Genomic DNA, 14,015 nt, shown 5'->3' with positions numbered 1-14,015 from the left:
GGTCGTCAGTGCCAGTGCAAAAAGCCCCTTTGCTTCAAATTAAGTTGTTCTTTTTCCTCCTTTTTGTCTGCTGCTTAGCATGTTTCAGTGCAGTGTGGTTGCCACAAACCGCACCACATTTGAAAATGAACTGAACATCCCTGAAGGTATTTAAAATACGTGAAGCTCAGGGATATGGTTTAGTGGTGGACTTGGCAGTGTCGGGTTAACAGTTGGACTTGATGATCATTTAAATGTCTTTTCTAACCTGATTGATTCTATGATTAAAGGAGCTTGCAGCATTACTGTAGGAGCCTTTGGATGTGGAACCAAAATCCTTGTCTTTACACAGGTGATACCAGATGAGTAGTCATGCATTGATGAGAGGCTCTATGTCCTGGGAAGGGAACCACCATCTTTTCTCTAAGCCAAAATGTTTCTTCTCAGTAGGACTCCTGCAGTTTGCACACACAGAAGTTACAAACCTAAAAATACAAGATTAATCTTTCATTCTCAGCTGCTTTTCAGTTGCTGTTCTTTCTTTCCTGCTGAGCCCCAATGGTTTCTTTCATCCAGTAGACCTGGCATTGGTTTTGAGACAATCCTTCACACATACATTCTTGGTAAATTTATTGTCGTTATCTTCACAAGATTTTGGTGCCTTGTGTGACTTGGTGACTTGGAATTTGGGCATGTAAGTTTCCGAGATACTGAAGTTGCAATTTTTCCAGCCAAAGAAACCATGCAGCACTGATTATAGTTAAAAAACTTTTGAGAGGACATCATTTACTGCATGTGTGCAACTCTAGAAGAACAAGAATACCGTAGCAGGCAGCTATTGCATAGGTTACATCTAAGATTGCAAGCATAAGGACAGTGATCTTCCCAACATTTGTTCCAGCTTTCAAAATTGGCCAACATAAAAGAGTATTTTTCAGTTGTTCCTGGGGTAAGAACTCTGACCTTTTAACTTTGTAAAAGTACTTAATAATAGGTGAAGAGTAAGTGAGTTCAAGTCCTACCCAGGTTGTTATTTGGTCCATATTCTGGTCAAGTAAGTAGAAGAAAAACACAGAAACCTAGAATTGTTTGGGTTGGAAGGGACCTCAAAGCTCACCCAGCTCAAACTCCTGCCATGGGCAGGGACCCCTTCCACTACAGCAGCTTCCTCCAAGCCCCTGTGTCCAACCTGGCCTTGAGCACTGCCAGGGATGGGGCAGCCGCAGCTTCTCTATCACGCACTTTTTGTCTCAACTGTGTTTGGGGTAGCTACAGAGAAACTGAGAAACAGGGACTAACTATGTGTTTTAGAGAACAAGGGCTTAACTAATTCCAAAAGGTCAAGGTCAGACCTGAGAGCTGCATGCTCATTGAGAAGCAGCTGATCCTCTAGGGACTCTTCATTAAGGACTGTAGTGGTAGGACAAGGGGTAATGGGTTAAAACTTAAACAGGGGAAGTTTAAATTGGATATAAGGAGGAAATTCTTTCCTGTGAGGGCAGTGAGGCACTGGGATAGGTTGTCCAGGGAGGTTGTGAGTGCTTCATCCCTGGCAGTGTTCAAGGCTAGGTTGGACGAGGCCTTGGGTGACATGGTTTGGAGCGAGGTGTCCCTGCCCATGGCAGGGGGGTTGGAACTGGATGATCTTAAGGTCCTTTCCAACCCTAACTATTCTATGATTCTATTCTATGATTCTATGACATGTAGCACAACCACTTTCTAGAAGCACAAAAGCATGCGGGCACCCAGCTGCCTGTACTTAAAGATGATCAAGCTCCTGTATAAATAGCATATTTACTTTGACAGAGTGGTATCTTAAAAAACGCGAAAACTGCTCAAGAAAGTCTTCAGCAATTCAGAGTATCAGCTATAGAGAAGATAACCAGGCTCAGGGTGGGAAGTCCTAAGGAGCCCATGCTCCTGTGCAAGCCTGCAGCCACTGTCTTTCTATGTGGCCTCTGAAACTGAGGGCACGCAGGGCTGATGTCCTCAGAGATGCTGGTGAATATGGAGCTACCAGTGTGTGTGCCAAATTCTGCCGTAAATAAAGCTGAACTGCCCCTCTGCAAAGCCATGAATCAAGTAAACCTCCTGGGAATGGGATCAGCGACTCGCTTCACATGCAAATCACCGTTCGTGCCTGGCAGAGGCGTGGATTCATGTGCACACACCACCATTCTTCCAGCCCTGAAAGCCAAACAAGACTTAAATGAGTAATAAAGCACCTAATTGGACTTTGACCACCAGCTGCAGTGAGTGTGGACATGTACACGTGTGTGTACGTGTGTCTTGCCCTCCCTGGCCGGGTTCTTCCCTTAGGTAGCTGCTGCTGTCTAAATGGTGTGGGTCTGTCCGACACCATCTGCTGCCTCTTGGCTGGGTTCCACCTGGCAGCCTTTTGGCTAAGCCTTTCGGCTAAGCTTTTCAAACAGAATAGCTCCTCTGTAGGCTCTTTCTTACTCTGGGACTGGGAGCAGCCAGTGAGAGCCCTGGGAGCACAGTGCTACAGCAGCAGTGAGAGCAGGAGCGGTTTGCATCATCGCACATGGTGTGTCGTGAGCATGAGGCTATATCATTGCAGTTCTCTGCCCATATGTAGTCCTTGTTATGAGAAAAAGGCATTTGAAGGTGTACTGAATCCCACAGATGAACGTATTTTAGAGAAGAAATACCTTGATTCATCTAGGAAGAGAAGAAAATTGGGTTAGAGAAGACACCAGTGTTGGGGTCTTTCTTGGGTTGGGTTTTCTGTTGATTTTTGTTTGTTTTTTTGGGGTGGTTGGTTGGTTTCTATGTATGTGTTTTTCTTGGGTTTTTAGTGTTTTTTTTGTTGTTGTTTTTTTCTTAGGATAAGAAACTAATTTGTCTACAAAAATTCTGTATCAGTTTTCAACCTTTCCAAAGTCAGTCTTACATTGATATATTCCCCTTACTACTAAAACCATAATCTTCCCAAGGAATAAATAAGGTTGTTTTGAAAAAATCTGCTACATGGAGAAGGGAGGCCACCATGTGCTGTATGCTGTCTAGAAACCCATAGAGATCTGGGGAAAGCAAATTCTCATCAAATGTGTTCCTCTTGTTATCCATCAGTGAATGCATTGGAGAGACATCTGAAAGAAAGATGGCACCATCTCTGCCCCTTCAGGTGAAAGCAGATGTTGACAGACGTTCAACCTCTGCAGACGCCAATGGTTTGGACCCACCAGAAACCTGGTTGTAAGCAGAGCAGCATGAAGAAGTGCCTGCTTCATGCATAATGTCTATCGCCTGATCCCTGCAACAAGTGCTGCAGGCCATTAGGGCATAAGGATGAGGCTGACTTGGTGCTTCAAACTGAAAGGAGGTTTTCCTAATAATTTATAACATTTCTAAGGAATATTGTGTCCTGAACAGCAGCCCTGTGTGGGGTTTTACTCTTGGACAGACCTCAAGCTCTTAAGAGCTTGGAGAGCATGGGAGGAAGAGCACGTTTTCCTGGGGACATAATTTAACCTGTGCTTGTGTGCATAGGTATTTAGTAGGTACCAAAGGGGGAAGAGAGCTATTTATGAGGTTTGTGACCTGGCGGAATCACCTCACTTTTTCTATGCCTTAATTTCATAGAATCACAGAGTAGTTTGTGTTGGAAGGGACCTTAAAGCTCCTCCAGGTCCAACGCCTGCCACGGGGAGGGACACCTTCCACTAGAGCAGCTTGCTCCAAGCCCCTGTGTCCAACCTGGCCTTGAACACTGCCAGGGATGGGGCAGCCACAGCTTCTCTGGGCACCCTGTGCCAGCGCCTCAGCACCCTCACAGGGAAGAGCTTCTGCCTAAGAGCTCATCTCAGTCTCCCCTCGGGCAGGTTCAAGCCATTCCCCTTGGCCTGTCCCTACAGGCCATTGTCCCAAGCCCCTCTCCAGCTTTCCTGCAGCCCCTTTAGGCACTGGAGCTGCTCTAAGGTCTCCCCTTCAGGAGCCTTCTCTTCTCCAGGCTGTCCCAGCCCAGCTCTCTCAGCCTGGCTCCAGAGCAGAGCTGCTCCAGCCCTCACAGCATCTCCATGGCCTCCTCTGGACTTAGTTGAGCAGGTTCATGTCCCTCTTGTGTTGGGGGCCCCAGTTTTCCATCCCACACTTCATATTGCTGCTTTATCAATATGACCCCTGGGGAAGTGACTCTTTATTTAATGTTTACTTGTAAAGAACCTGGAAAAATGTGATTTTGATCCATTTGGAGGCCTCCAAGATCTACTGTCTTTCCCATACCAACTAAATTCCCGAAAAAAGTTCTGCTTTATTATGCAAGTTGATTTACAGCCATCTCCTTATCTTTAAGCTGAGCAGCACAGATAAAGAAAAACAGGGGGAAAACAAATAAGCCCCGCTAGAGCCAAAGGGACTTCATATGGAGTTAATTCTTGTTTTGCTGTTACACACACTGCAGTGATTTTTGCCGTCCTTTAATTCATCTCTCTCCCAACCAGCACAGGCTTGCACAGATGCAGCTGAAAGTGGAATGAGGCCCATGGTCCATAAACACTTCAGCCAAGATTAAAGGTACTCCATAAATGCAGTGTATGTTGTTATAAGGTGTTTCCAGATGAGAGAAAAAGGGGTTATCCTTCAACTTAGTCAAGAAAAATATCGTATTGCAGAGCCAAACCCTGGAAACCTGGTTTGAAATAAAGCAAAACTGGCTTATGAGAGACAAGGAAAAAATATGTTATCTTCTTCTCCTTGGTAGCAAATACAGTTCAGATGCTACAATGTCTGACACAATTACTTCGAGTTTTCTTCTCTTTTTTCCTTAACATCTAGTAGTGATGATTTTGCTAGCTAATTCTTGTTTGCTTTCCTCCTGTTTTAAATATGGAAAAGCAGTAGTTTTGCTCCCAATCCCAGTATTTTGCTAGCATAGACCCCTTCACTTGCTTAGTGAAGAGCTGATCATATCCACAGGTGACAAATTACCAGCAAACAGCGGTGGGTAAATTGGCTAAGTAAAGATCACGACAGAGCTGTTGGGAAAGTTTCCTGTGTTAAAATGCAGAGTGACGGTTTGGCACTATTAAAGGGTGGGTTCCTCACTCCATGTAGCAGATTTTTGTCAAAACGACCTTATTTATTCCTTGGGGAGATTATGTTTTCGGTAGGTAAGGGCAATATATCGATATAAGACTGACTTTGGAAAGGACCTTTTGTACTGTGTAGAAACTGACAGTTTCACTGCTGTTCCCATTACTCATAAAGAAGATTTTTAAGTGGGATGTAATTTGGGTGTGATGGAGAAGCCTTGATTAAATTCCAGAAAGACAGCATTACATCCTCATCTTGTGTTTAAGTTGGATCTAAAATTTCACCTTAGGCGTTTAAGTTGGATCTAAAATTTCACTGTTGCAACAGCTGAAGAGTTAAACTGATTTTTTAAAAGTTTTTAATGAATAAAGATTTCAATATAGAATCTGCAGCAGAGTTATCAGGGGTAACTATTTTTTTATCATTGTGTATATCAATATCTAGATGGGTATTTCACTTCCACAGAGCATACTCCACAGGGTAGAGGCACACACCTTTTCCCTTTCTTTCATCCTGGGACCTGAGCAAACACAACCCATGCAGCCATGTGCTTCAAAACTCATCCCAGCATGTGCTTCTGTCTCTTTTATTCTTCCAGCCTGGTTTCTGTACCTGTCAGTGGGGTCTAAGGGCAAGAAAGAGAGAATATGTATTTCTTTGAGTAGTTGTTGGTTGGTTGGGGAGCTCCTTCAGGCCTTTATGCTCTGCCCCATATCTAGAGAGAGCTCTGGCCAAGGGCAGGACCCCTTTGTGATGGGAGGATGACAAGCATGTGGTAGGAAGCACTCCCCACCTTATGAAGCTCTTGAAACAAAAAGCAATGTTTTAATAACCTGACCTTGCTGATTTTCACATCAAAGGCAGGGCTCCCAAGAGTTTGAGATCTGCTCCAGTGTCCTCTCACTTACTTGGGCCAGCTTTTCCAGGAGGTACAACAGCGAGGTCAAGGAAGGATTGATACAGCCCAGGCCCTGTGCAGCAGGTCAGCCTAGACATGAGGATTTATCTACAGATCTAGAAATGTGGAGTGCTCCAAGACTGAAATTCCTGCCTATGTAGAAACTCCTGTGCAGAACCTGTGTTTCTGGTCTCTTGACAAGTGAAAGCATCACCATGAAGTCCATAAAATGCCAAGTTCTGGCAGGAGCTCTTGCAAACATGCTGGAGAACTGGTCTGGGGCCTTGGGTTTAGGTATGGTATGGTGTGGTCTTCTCTGCCGTAGGGCTTCTTTTGCAGGGAGCATTACCATCTTAGACTTGGTATCTGAGTGTTTTGAAGAGCAGGGGACATGATAACAGCAGATGGTGAATATAAAGGGGAGGTCAGCAAGGGACAGGCAGCTGGGCTACATCCTCTGCATGCTTAGGTGCATCCTTTGAATACAGCCCTTCAGAAGAGCCTGCTCCGCTCCTATCTGCTTTCTTTGGCACCTGAGCACCTTAGAAATACTCAGCTGGGTTATTTTAGGACTCTGAATAGGAACGTGAAGGCCAGTATGGCTAAGACCAGATGCGCTGTAACAGGCGGATAAAAGTGCTTTATCTATGGTCCAACTGCACAAATTCTTCTTTCAGATTTGTGTGTGTGTGTGTGCCTTTGTCCTCTCTGGACTTCCTGTGTGATAAGAAAGTGGTTGAGCAGGAAAAAAAGGTTAAATCCATTTTCCTAACTCTTCCTCACTTACTTTGCAATGCCAGCTGCAGTCAGAGGGCCACCCAGGAATGGTCTGTAGAAAGTCACTCCATCCCTAATCAGAGTATCACCTCTTCAGGTTTGGCTTGCAATCCAACAGCAAATGGTCCCTCCAGTTTGATGTCCCCCCAAACTGAACACCACCCCCAAAGTTGAGGTGCTTGGGGAACACGTCCCTTGGCTGTTACCCAAGAGGTCTGATCATGGATGAGTGGATTAAGTTGGTTTTATTCCTGTAAGTGGTAGGAGGTTGCCTTGCAGCTTTACGGTATTAACAAAAGACCTCAGCAGCAGCATTGCCTGTTCATTTGGTCACCCAACATCGGCAACTGTTTCTTCTGCAGAACTCAATGATGTAGGAGCTCTGATAACATTCTCCTACTGTTGAAACAGGCTATAGTTGCCAAAACAAGAGTGTCCTTTGTTTCACCCTTGGTCAGCCTTGGTCCTTCACGTCATACTTGGGGTTGAGAGGGCCTGTCTCTTTCTGCTTATTCTAACCTGTGCTTCCACACAGCTGTGTACAGGATTGCCACATGGATAGCACGGGTCACACTTGGCACGTCGTAAGACGTCCCTTGGTAGCCTTCATACCCACTGCGACATCGTCTTGCTTTTGCTGTGCATCTGCAACGTCGTTGTCTTAAGCCATCAGACTCACAGAAAGAAACCACAAGCTCGAGACAAGGCCAGCATAAATGTTTGTCTTAAAATAGATTTCACCCTTGAAAATCACCCTCAACTGGGCTGGGTAGCTGGCAACATCTTTTCGCACCTCTCAAGCCTCTACAAGCAGCTCATGTCTAGACCTCAAGCAGCTTCACCTGTAAGTGTAGAGTGCGTCAAAAACAAGTTATGGGCATGTTGTTGGGGGATTTCTGGGCTTAAGACCTTGATACCTGCATAGGCTTCAAGCATCCTGCAAGGACAGAGACCAGCAAACTCACAGTCTGGTTTTGGCAGTTTGGCAAGGGGTTTGTAGCATATTTGGGATGTCTGGGCCTGTCTGTGACCTTGAGGTTGCCCTTAAGGATCAGTGTTGATGACCAACCTTGGATCTACTTTGCTGCTCTGTGCTATAACCAGAGACTCTTTCTGTGGTCGGCCAGCCAGTCAAAATATTATAACTGTGATTGCTTCAGCATCATCTCCAGAGACTCTGGATAGTCAGTCCAGTAGCCAGGAGGGAGATGCTTGGTGTGCATTTTGTAATAGGTCAGCTCTAGTTCTGATGGCTACAGAGACCATCTGTGTTTAATAAGTGCTGTGAGATTTCTGTTGGTTCCTGTGACCTTCCTTGACCCTTTTGCCACAGGGTGATGGATCCATTCACAACAAAATTCAAGTTAACAGCTCCTAAAATCTGCAGCCTGCTGTGCCGCAAATGCTCCATGTTAACATTTATCACTGTTATTATTTTCCCCAAAAGCAGGATGAAAAGGCTACATCAGTATGTTCCCAAGCCCAGACTCAGTCTTTTGCTTTGCTTCCTGAGCTCAGCCTCATTAAAGCTATGGGATGGGATGGGATGTTCTAAGCAGAGCAGTTTGGGTAAGATGGCACAAACAGCCTCCTGGCTTGCTGGAGTGACAAAATGCTGTTGAAGCTGCGTAAGGAGGTAACTCAGTGGGATTAGAAAAACAGGTTTTGCTTTTTTCCTAAATGCAGAAGTTTTTTAAATGGGAGTTAAGAGCTGAATCAGCAAAACCAGAAGAAAACAACACAGTGGGAATTTAAGAAAGAACAGTTTCTGTTTGTCAGCTGGGGCAGAACAATGGGCATCTTTGTTTGAAGCATGGATTATGCAGGAATAAAATAATAAATAAAGGGCCTGCTGAATGTGGCTGACATAGCATGCTTTCTTAGGGATACTGAATTAATAAGAGGAATAAATCATCCTCTGTTTACAAACAAATGCGCCTGCTCGTGTGCCCGTCTCCCAAGGTGTAAATCTGCCCAGGCTAGCCCCTGAGAGCCAGCAGCTGTCTCAGTTCCCTGGGCCAGGATTGGAGCTGCAGGTGGCTTTGTCCTGGTTTAAACAATAATAATAATGAAATTGATAGAGTGAGCAGAGAGCAAATCTCTGCTGTTGCACAACCACCATGGATCAGACAGGAGGGAGGACACGGCCCTTTCACTTGAATTTCCAAACTGGCCACAAATATAGGTAAGGAAGGTCTGGATATGGTTGTATGATCACCAGCTGATGGTAGCCTAGATGCACACGGGAGGAGAGTTCTCATCCCATATATCCTCCCCAGTTGTTGCTATTAGAACAAAGCACAGGAGCCAGCTTATCCAAGGGTCTTCCCAGGAAAGGCTGGTCTTGCTGTGAATAGTAGCTGTTTCTTCTGGATGCTCCAGCCAGGACCCATAAAGATACCAAGAAGGAAGCCTTTGACCTTTGGGATATGCTGTTTGGCTCCTGTAGCATTTCCAGCAAGGAGAGGCTGAGATTTGGTAAACAAGCTTGTCCTTTGGTAGCCTCCACCATGGCAGGGGGCACCATGACTGCTGCTGTTATCACAGCTCGTGGTGGGTACTGGAATTGGCTTTACAAGGTGGCCAAAGTGGCCAGCAGCAGCATGACCTAGCCAAGAGGGATGGGGCCCAGAAATGCATGTGTGCCTTCCACTTCTTTGCAGAAGCCTAGCAGAGTTTTGCCTTTATGAGAAGCCCTAGGTCCTCTCCTAGGTTGAGGAAACTAGGTTGAGGTTCCTGCAGGTTAACGAAACCTAGATGCAAGTGCCCCTGCACAAGCACAGCTGAGGGCTGCATGTCTTCCAGCCTCTCCAGCACCCAAAGGGTTATGGCAGGGAGCAGGTTGTGGCCTGGCTGGAACAAACTCTCCTCTATCTCTGTTTATGGACAAACCTCATACAATCACTTCCTTGATCTCAGCTGCTTTGATGCATGGCTCTTGGAGGGACAGGGGAACACTGTCTGCTTGCTAAAGGCAATATCATTGCTCATCTTACCCTGCATGTTACTGGGGCCATGAGTGGGGTTTCTGCACCAGGGTGGGAGCAACATATCCTCAGGTACTTCAAGACTTGCCCCGGATGCTCTTCTATACCTGGCCATTTCTCAACTAAGGAGTATAGTGCTCAAAGTCTTCCAGGAGCCACTTCTTGGAGGGCTGAGAACATAGGAAGAAGATGAGGAAGAGCTCAAAACGTTGTCTGAGCTTCAGGGAATGTTGAAATGTAGGTCGAGGCTGAGCTCTATGCTGTGAGGTTGCATCTCAGCAGTGGTGGTGGGAAGAACCTCCTGGGTAATGACATGTCAGTGGATGGGGTGGAAATGATGAGGTTGAGGCAGATGGATGGAGCAGAACTTCATGGGAGAGAGGAGTTAGCAGTGGGTAAGTAACGGGAAGAGGAGAAGGTGGAAGGAGATTGAGAAAGAGGTAGGCTTGGAGGTTGGAGGAGATGTCCTCAGCTAAAGTACTGCTGGTGGGATTGCACCATCAGCCATGGTTTTTTTAATTCTAATATTTGGGTGCAGATGCTGAGCCTTTGGAAGACAATCATGGGTTTGCTATTTCTCCAAATGTAGTCAGGGGTAGAAGGGACCAATTCCTCCAAGGCTTGGCAGAAAAAGCAATGAGGAACATGGATATGGATCTACTGGAAAGAGGCAGTGATTCGAGGGTGGGAGCCAACCCCAGAATGTGGCCGCAGAAACACGGGTGCAGGTTGGCTTTCACATGCTGCAAGGTGAGAGGAGTTGTGATTTTGCAGAATTAACTAGAACAGTTGCCTTCTTATGGCTTCTAGAAACTAACGATGAACAGCAGAGATTGGCTTTAGCTCCAGTGGCCTGTATAGGATGTGATTTACGTTAACACCGTCTTTATCAAAATGTTGCTGGCTTTTAATTTTGAGGGTTTTAACTCACAATTTTAGTGTAAGTGGAAGAGTGGAAAAAAATTTCTGGTTACTTTCTCATGTCCTGGTTATTTCCAATAATAGTGATTATTATCTTAAGGAGATAGTATCTATTTAAATATTAGAAGTCTATTTGATTTTGTCTGCAACTCCCCAGCCCACTACTTAATAACTTGGAATAAAACTAGAAGAAAAGTAAACACTTGTGGATTGGGGTTTTTTTACTCTTTTTTTTTTTCCTTTTTTCTTCTCCTTGATCCCTTGACAGCATTCCATTTATACAATCAGGTTCTTTGCTTATCCTGTGCAGCTGGCAGGTTTTCTTTGCTTGTTTCTCAGGGTCTTCTAGTTAGGAAGGGGAAACAATTTTTAAGAGCACTGAAATCCTATTACAGAGCAGCAAAAGTTGATTGAGGGTCTTTGGATCAAAATGAAAAACTGGAGCTTCTTTTGGCTCATCTTTGTGAAGATGCACTAGATAGAAAGTTCATTGTGTCCTGTTAATATGCTGTTGGTCAGGACGCAGAGCGGTGAGGGTCAGGGCTTTGATGTTGTTACTGGAGCTGGCTTGGAGGCAGCATGTTGCCTGGACTTCAGACAGGAATTTAGGTCAGTTACTGAGGATGATGGGAAGAAGAAACAGGAAAAAAACGTGTATGAAACTTTATTAAATTCATGCATTTGGTAACCAATCTTGCAAAGCACAGAGCGTGCTCCTCACCTGGGCATTTCAGCAACAGGTCAGCTTCCACCACTATTGTGGACCAGCATCAATCTGTGGGCTAAAACCCAATAAACCCCTCCTGAATTCTGAGGAGTACTGCAGATTTCAAAGGGAACCCAGGAGGAAAACTCGTGCATGTGCTTATTTATGCTCTGTGTGCATGTCCTATGGAGCAGTGCCCCAGCGGGTCAATCTGAGCTTGTGTGGGAGCAGTTGGTCAGAGCTCTTGAGATGAGGACTGCAGAGCAGCCTCCTTCTCAGGCAGGAGGAAGCTTCACAGACAGGCCTCACAGAAAAGCTAACCTGCCCTGCCTTTGCAGGTCTGGCTTTGCTTACAGAAATCATTAAGGCAAGTATGTGTAGTGTGTAAACGTGCTGGTTCTGTCCTGAGATGACCTACCATAACAGCCCTAGAAATGTCCTTCTCTCCCTTTAAATTTGTGCTTTCATTTACCTTAATCATGAAATCCCAGACTGGTTTGTATTGGAAGGGACCTTAAAGCTCATCCATCTCCAGGACCCTGCCATGGTTAGGGACACCTTCCACTAGAGCAGCTTGCTCCAGGCCCCTGTGTCCAACCTGGCCTTGAACACTGCCAGGGATGGGGCAGCCACAGCTTCTCTGGGCACCCTGTGCCAGCACCTCAGCACCTTCACAGGGAAGAGCTTCTGCCTAAGAGCTCATCTCAGTCTCCCCTCAGGCAGGTTCAAGCCATTCCCCTTGGCCTGTCCCTACAGGCCCTTGTCCCAAGCCCCTCTCCAGGTTTCCTGCAGCCCCTTTAGGCACTGGAGCTGCTCTAAGGTCTCCCCTTAAGGAGCCTTCTGGCATATTATATGAAGCTGGGGATGTAGATCATATTAGGCTAGGCTGAAGAAGTAGAAAAGATCAGTAAGGAAAAGAAAATCTTCATCTGTTTTTCTGTGCATGAAAACTGCTTGGAAGAGAAGACCCTGCACCCTTATTGGTGGAGTGCTGAGCAGCTATCCAAGATCAAGCCATCTGGGCTTTGTCTCTGTCACTGACCTGTGGAGCATATTTAAAGCAGACCTGCTAATCTTCTTGTGCTATTAGTTGATTTTGTTGTGTTTGAAGGGATTCATGTTCCTCAACAATAAAATCAATGCTAATAAACTCATTGTAGAGAGAGCAGCAAGCTTTTATTAACCTTAATCATCCCTAAACCAGCCAGATCCACTGTTTTGAAGTTTAGAGAAAATGTCAAGCTTGCTTATCGAACTGATGCTTTGAGATCTGTCATTGGAAGTTCCCTCTGTTTCAATGCATGAATAATACAGAATCTAGCTTTTCCATGGGTGTTTCTTTAATGGGTTATTCAAAGAACTGACAGATCTGGCTGTTTCACAAAGATCTGCAGAGCAATGATCTTCTTCTCATTAACATCTGCAGATTTTATGGCATGGGAGTAAGACTGTTTCTGTGTACTTCCTTAGCAGCAGCTAAGCTGAATGTGGCCTTTCTCTTCATAATTTGGTAGGATACATCTGTTTTCAGCCAAAAACAGGATATGGAAAGCCATATGGAAAGGAGGAGAAAAAAACCCAACCAGATTTGCCTTAAGCTTTGGTCCAAGTCTTGTGTCATTTCTTACTTCGTCTGGGCTGGTTTGCCTGTTAGCAGTAATAAGGACAGCTGGCCAGGAGAGGTGAAACAGCACGGCCAGGAAAACCTTATTTTATTGGTCTCTTTTCCTCAATTTTCAATGCTATTAGAAGTCAGGTCTGAAGAAAAGGATTCTGAATGTTTGCATGTTGTGTCTTCTCTACAGGGCTTGTCATGAACATCCTAAAGTTTGTGCAACAGCTGCAAAACCACCTAGGACAGAGATAGGAACAAACAGTAATTGAGCAATAAAAACCGATCTCATTTTCAGTTCTACACCTGGGTCAAGCTGCTTTACCCATCCCTCTGAGCAGCATGAGGTCTCCCCATGCTTCTGCATGGCTGTGCAGAAGTTGCCAGATCCTTTGTGTTTGCTGCTGGGCCGGACAGGATTGCCGGGAAGGCAATGAGCTGTATAATTTATGTTGGAATGTCAGCATCTGAACAGGCATAAAATTACACCTTGTTATCACAGGATGGGGAGCAGGATCTTGGGTTTCTTGGACGGTCGTGGTCATCTTTCAGTGAGGCTGCTGTTGGGGACACCTGGAAAGCTTCACCTGGTGGAGTGGGGCTGTTATTTCAACACAAGAAGCCAGAGAGGAATGTGCTGTCCTTACTGTCCTTATTCCCAAAAGGACTGGCTAGTCTTTCACTTCCCAAACACAGCTGTTGTGTTAGATTTATTCTGCCCAGCTTGGAAATTGTCAGTGTGAGACAACTAGCACTTCTCATGACAGGGAATTCTGCTGATCCACCTTCCAGCTCCTGCTGAAGGGGTGGTGTTACACTGGGAAACAGGGGAGAAACCAATTCCAGGAAGATTTTGTGTTCAACTTCCCTTCAAAAGCAGGGATGTACTTGGTGAAACAGCGCCAAATTGCTGCTGCTCATGGTATCTGGTGCTCGCACTGGGATGTGGGAGCTGGTGTTGGGATGTAGGATCTGGTGTTGGGATGCAGGAGCTGGTGCTTGCACCAGGATGCAGGAGCTGGTGATTGCACTGGGATGCAGGATCTGGTGCTAGGATGTAGGATCTGGTGCTCATGCTGG

This window comes from Neopsephotus bourkii, unplaced genomic scaffold (assembly GCF_033783945.1).
Source record: "Neopsephotus bourkii isolate Nb327-2 ecotype Australia unplaced genomic scaffold, CSIRO-AGI_Nbou_v1 NB_682, whole genome shotgun sequence".
Lineage (NCBI taxonomy): Eukaryota > Metazoa > Chordata > Aves > Psittaciformes > Psittacidae > Neopsephotus > Neopsephotus bourkii.
The sequence above is the reverse complement of the archived record's forward strand: the minus strand, read 5'-3'. Positions refer to the sequence as shown.